Genomic DNA, 6,899 nt, shown 5'->3' on the forward strand with positions numbered 1-6,899 from the left:
CTGGTAAGCTCAATGTTGCCGGTTCGATCCCTAAAGCGGCGGCAGCATTTCAATGCGGGCGTAATGCAAAAAAAATTAAAAAATAAACATGTGCCATTTAGATTTAGGCGCACAATAAAAAAAAAAAATAGGTCGTCACTTGTAATTCGGTATCCCTCGCATGCAAGATCGCGCTTTTAGCACTTCCAACCGCAGAAAGATTTTTTAAGGATGAGAACACATTGGAAATAGCTTGAACAATGTGCCTTTTGCAGTGCATCGAATTTCCTAACGCTGGAATCAGATCATTCTATTTGCAAGCCTAAGCACGATTGAATGGCGCAAATGAAATTGGGAAGTCAGAAACAGTGCTACTACGACACCATACAGAAGCCATGAGCAATACGAATGTTGTGAACATTCGTGAATGCGCATAGCCTTTTCCCGTCCTTTCCCGAGCTGCACCCTACCTAGGGATTCGGATTTCCAGTGCTAGATTTACAGCAGCAATCAATGTATGCTACAGCGTGGAAATGAGCTTGCGGCTAAAAGATCCGGTGACAACACCCACAAATCTATCAATCACTCAATTAATCAATCAATAGAGGAATCACCAAACATTAAAATAAATTCCTGGGTTTTACGTCCCCAAACCATGGCATGGTTATGAGGTAGGTGGTAGTGGGGGACTGAGAATTAACCTTGACCATCTGGCGTTCTTTAACGTGCATCCAATACACGGTACGTGAGCATGCTTGCATTTTGCCCACATCTAAACGCAGCCGCCACGGGCGGGATTTCGTCCCGCGACCTCGTGCTTAGCAGCGTAACTCCAAGAAAGAGAGAGAGAGACAAATTGAAGGCCACGATGTTAACCAATCAAGGGTCCGGTTGGCTACCCTACGCTGAGAGAACGGAAAGGGTAACAGAGAAGGGGTATAGAGACGTGCACGAACAGTACTAGAGTCAAAGCTGCTCGACAAAACAACTAAGCAACCACGGCGGGGGAATCGCCGAAAATAACCCCGAGAAATTCCTGCACTCATACAAAGAAAAGAAGCAATGAATTAGGGAAATATTTGGAAATTCCGGCTAGGCCTAGAAGTTATCCTTTTACGAAATAGCAGTTCCGCATTCTGTCTGATTCACGCCGAATGGATCTGCGAGGAGACTATATCGCCTGTCGTCCTTGTCCAAATACCAGTACTGCGCAAAAGTCACAAGTAACTCTTTCAGGACATCAGAAATACAAATAAAGCTTTACGTTGGCCCAGTGAATATGTCTAAGGACAGGTTTGCGACTCTATCGACATATTTTAGACTGGTTACTATAATTGTAACACGTGTCAACTTTGAGGTATACTGCCTGCAGGCGCTCTGGTTTTGTTCCAAACATACTAGTTTTGTTGCGGACCGCTTATGCATCCCTCATGATCTGCATTGGAAGACTCATCATCTTTCTTTCTTTTATGAATTTCTGCTGTTTAGGATAATGCCGTCTTTCATCCTTCTACTAGAACGGTGCCGTGGGCCACTTGACAGGTTAACGTCGTAGAAAACAAACAGCGCAATAGAAAGCGAGAGGGACAGAACCGCACAGCAAGAGCAGTTGTACACTCCGTTCTAGATTTATATAGTAAATCCGTCTACGTTGATTTTTTTTCCAATCGCCACGTTCTGCCTGGCGAATGCAATAAGCATCTTAATAAATTTCATTCCGTATTGTGACTGCCGGGAGTGGTCTCCTTTTGGGGCTAGTTCCTATATTCAGATAAACGACACTGCTGCTTAATAAGAACGAAGCCAGACAAGCACAGCCAATGTCATCGTTGAAATGACCAGCTTGCGCAAAAGGGTCCTGCGAAATCATTTAAATTCATGCGCAATAGAGCAAGCGTGCACGTAGTGGAGAAGGGAGCGGGAAAACTGCGAAAAGATTCCATTTCTTGCCTCGCACTTAAAGAAGTCCCAGATGCCTGTTGCAGGCACTGATGTTGGAGGCGCACTTACAGCCATCACCAACATGTAAGGAAACAATATTTTTTTTTGAAGCGCCCATTGACGCTTATCGCACATGTCTCCCCGCGAAAGTGTTCAATGAGAGCAAATTTTCAAGACTAAAATCTTGTTATGTATGCGGTTGCTATATTTGAGGCCATGCATCACGATTATTCGATGTTTTTTAGAATATCGCTGTTTCCTTTCATATTGAAGAGCGCTGTAGTTTTTCAAGCACTCACATTTCAGCGCCCAAGAGTCGAAGTTCTGGAAGCCACGCAGAGTCCGCAAGAGTCCCGCTGTGCACTCCGGCCGGACGTCGGCTTCCAACAACTTCCTCCGAAGGGACGTCGGTATGCTGGCGAAAGCTCGGGCCATCAAGTCGCGCATAACTTGCGCGTAGTCAGTCCTACCCTGATCCTCCGGAAAAGCAGTTGTCGACGTCAGCATCGTGGTCTCCAATCTGTCGGCGCTCGAAGCATTCGCTGTTTCATGCAGTGCTAACGAAGCTTGTGCCAACCACGTTGACGCTAACAGCAACAGCACCGCGAGCGTAAGTCCCTCGACTGACGCCTGCCGGAAGCGAGTTTCGGAAAACAGCCGGTAAAGCATGGCAGGATGCAACACTGATTTGATAGATGCTCGAACTGGATCAGGCACCCCACGTAGACAGCCTAGCCTGTCAATATGTCTTCGGCGCTCCGGGACAGAAAAGCATGTTTCTCTGTATGCCTGAAACTAATATACAATACTATGGGACGCCGCTGCACTGAACGTTAGCAGAGATCGCTTCAGTTTAACTAAAAAAAGTATTCAGGACGACTGTGGCACAGTACCTTGCCAGCTTCTCTTTGGGGGCACAGTGAACATAGTCATTGAACAAGTGCGCTCCAGGGAGAGGCGAGGAGCAGTTTTTCCTTGAAAAAGACAACTGCGCACGATCAAATCGCCTGGACACGTATTTGGCTCACAGGAGCCTTTGGTATTTGCGAGAAAGAAATCTTGCGCACGCTTGCCATAATGTCTCCCGTGTTCAAGGACTTTGTGACTCTCTCTATACGACTAGCGAAATTAATACTTAGCGGAAAGTATCGATCTTTAAAAACAAGCATAAAGGAAAAAAAAAACAACCGCCAGGTCAAGAATCGCACGTACTCGCAATTAAGTCACCCCTATGAAAACACAGCCAAATCTGCTGCACGCAGGGTTTTTTTTTTTCACTTGGTGTTTTTTTCTCTTCGTGTTTTACTCTCCGACACCAGGGCAGGCAGACGACTCCTAACAGAGATGGGCTTCCCCCAGGTCACGGTCGAAGATGCCTACCAGGGCCTTCCGAAAGAGCAGAAACGCAACATCATCATATTCGTCGCCCAGCGCAATATATATATCCCGTACAAAAATGACTGTTGATTAACCATTGATATATTGTTGGGGAATTGTTGAAACAACGGACTTCAACAAATTTTCAAAATCAATTGAGTTCGCTTCACACTTGCACAACAATATTACGGTTGAGTGTTCTCAATCAACAATTTATTGGGTAATTTGTGTTGATTTTTCTAGTTGTGTTTTTTGTTGTGTAGCAGTTGAGTCTAGTATCAATAATTAGGACTCGCATATGAAGACATTCCAAAAATTTAATGCGAAGCGTTCCAACCTCATTGCTGTCGCTTTGCGGCAGGTAGGTTCTTCTTTCGCCTCATTTTCATAAAAAGAAAATAATGTGTGACCGATGGGGTGGCATTGAACGTCGGCTGTTGAGCCCGGTGCTCTAACCATTAGGCCACGAACGCGCGCATGCCCCTCTCGTTCGACAGCCAGTAAGTTCTGAAATGCTTGGCGCGTGCGCAGGGTGCCACTTCCTCGTGCTGTCGCTAAAGCTGGTGCTTTCAAGCTCCTATCTCCGGGACCGCCCTACTTTCGTAGCCGTTTTCTCTCTCTAAAAACTGCAGCGTTAGACTAGCTTCATGACCGCCCAAATTCATAACGATTTATTTATTCGCCGGTGTACAAATGCCATCGTCGTTTGAACATACACTAGATGACATAGCAATAGGTACGATCCAAAATGAGCACGTTTCGGGGAGCAGAAGAATGCGAAGTTCACTCGCAAACACGGAGACTACGGGCATGTGGAGTTCCCCAAAAGTAGACACGGTGGTAGCGTGGCCGGCGATGAGACAGGCGACGACACGCGACGACGCTACCTTAGAGCATCCGACGCGCTGTGGGAAGCGTAGGATGCAAGCGGCGCACATGCTGCAAACATACACGTGAGAGATCTTCGAATTTCCTGCGACGCACCCTCTGTCCGGAAAGTAAATATAGCTATTTTTATCCAACGGCCGTGGTACTAGAGATAAAACAACAAACACGCTTTGAGATCGCAGCACGCAGCCGCTGTAGCCAATAACTTCAAAGAGCTTCTGATTCAGAAACAGCCGCAACAGTTTCGCAGCTAATCGTTGCATCTGCGGCTGCTCCCGACTCTTGCCTTGCGAGAAGCATGCCATTTATTTGAGCCTCGCCGAACTGTCGTCCTCTCCCAAGCCTGCAGGATAGGTCCCGTATGTTCAGTCAAATAGAAGAACACCAAAGGGAAATGAAAGAAATACAGTTAACGGACTCTTATCACACCTTACTTGTCACCTCGTCATCTGCAAAGGTGCTAAACTATTCCAGTAGCGTTACTTTTGTAAAAATAACAAAATTAGTAGTAATTTCTATTTTTAGGTAGCGCCACCAACGTCAAGGCAGCGTTCGGGTGTGTGCGTGTGCGCACGCGGTTGCAACCGTTGTAGCTTCGTTTTGAGCACACTTTTGCAACAGTACACATCGTTACCGCTAGTTTCGTAGCCGCATATTTTGGTCGTTGTGTTTGTTGTTTACGCTACAAATTAGGTTGTTCTTGAAACTTTATGAAGGTTAGTGGATTAAAATATATTACTAATTAATTAGTTGTTTTTCCATGCGGTTATTTTGCGTTTGAAATGTTCTTATAAGTCCATACGATAGTGAAGCTGTGAACGGCTTTCGGACGCAGTTAGTTGGTTGCCTTGTGTGGTGGTTCACGTTTCGTGCTTTTCGATGAACGTTGTTCTTTTCGGACATCATGACGCACACTTTAGTGAAATGCCTTAACGACGATACGTGGCACGTTTATCCGTTGAAGTCGTTGGCTCAGCCAGCTACTAGTCTTCGACTGATGTGCGAGCCCGTCTGTTTTGATGAGTTGCGCGACAGAGGTCATGATGCCTGTTGGAGAGAAGGCACCCCGAAAGAGTCGCAGCCGAGCTTCTGCAGATAGGTAAGTAATCTCGTTTTCTTGGGCACGTAGCCTTTTTTCTATTTTGACATTGACATGTGTGAGATGTTAAGCACACCGTTCACTTTCTTCAGGCAAACCGTATGCCCCGGAGCGAAAGCGCGCGATACTAACGCTCGCTGCCGCCGTCACTTCGTTTGAAACAATAGTAGGCGAAGAGGCAGCGGCGCCCCATGCAGGTGCGCAAAATTGCATTGTTTCATTTGTTCCTGCCTAATGACCTTTCCTTAATTTGCATGAGAGAACACAATTGGAACATAAGGATCAGCTTCTCTGAGCAGTGATAATATTGTACAGTGGCCACGCCATTTTTAATAGGGGCTCACGTGGGCCGTCTAAGCGCTTGTTATCGCGTTCCGATACGTGAGAGGCGCGCTGCCTTTCAAGGTATTTAGGCAGGCACTACGAGCTTAGGAGAACCGCGACAAATAATTGTGCTGCAGGTGTGCAGCTGTGCTACGCTTGTGCCACACTCATACCGGAAGGCGGTGCTGCTCGTCACGCTTACGCATTTCGTAACTATGGCGGCCGCCGTGGCAATTTGGGGCTCGAGGTTGTGGATACGATCCCTGCAGTGGCCGGATTCCAAAGGAGCGGAATGCAAAAACGCTCGTGCATTGTGCATTGTATGCACGTAAAAATTTCCACGAAGTCAAAATTAATACGGAGTCCCCAACTACGACCTGCCTCATAATCAGAGCGTTAGTTTCGCACGTAAGACATCCTAATGATTTTTTAAATCCGTAGTGGCTCATCGTATACCATACGGTTAGTGTGATCACCTTTTGTGCCGTAGCGGTTAAGCGGGCCTCGTATTAGGTTGCGCCTAATGGTGCGGCGCACCGCGAAATATATTTCGCCTCTTTGGGATTTGCGGAGAACGGCCAACCGATAAGTCGTAGCTTCCGTGCGGTGACTGTTCACGGATACACAGCGCAAATGAACTGAGGTGTGGTGACGACGTCGGCAAAGAACACAGCCGCCGACGGGCTCGCCTTATCGCCTATCACTGCCAAAACTACCGCAGTAAGCATCTTTATCTAGCGCGGCGCGTTTCTGTTGAAGGCGTACTGTACAATTTTAATTGGCGATAACCGAAACATGCCACCATTCTCTGCCGCCTCTTTGAGCTGGGCCGATCCGAATGTGCGTTGCTTGCAGAAGCGAAAGGAGCGCCACTCGGCACGTTGTCTCCTCGAGCACCGTTTGCGCGATGAACAATGACGCGTGCCTGAAGCTAGCTCGCTGCGCAGACGCTACCGCGCAAAACGCGCAAGGGCGTGAACGCGACGTTCTGCACACAAATCGCGTGGGATGATCGGAGACACGCCGGAGCGGCTAGCTTCAAAGAAGCAGTGCATGTTCTCACTCGTACAGGCACGCTCACGCTCGCATCGCTCTCGGCGTATCTTTAGGTCATTCCTGCTGCTGGACTTCTACCCAAAGATTCGATATCTGCTTGGTGTTGGCTATGCACTGTCGCGTGATCTTTGGTTCTGCGCGAGAGCCGGGAATATTTCTCCCCGCTGTGAAACATCACTGTGCGTGTGCGTGCTAACATTTACCGTAGTGACCCATTTCTTCCTTTTCTAGACAG

This window comes from Dermacentor albipictus, chromosome 2, assembly GCF_038994185.2.
Source record: "Dermacentor albipictus isolate Rhodes 1998 colony chromosome 2, USDA_Dalb.pri_finalv2, whole genome shotgun sequence".
Lineage (NCBI taxonomy): Eukaryota > Metazoa > Arthropoda > Arachnida > Ixodida > Ixodidae > Dermacentor > Dermacentor albipictus.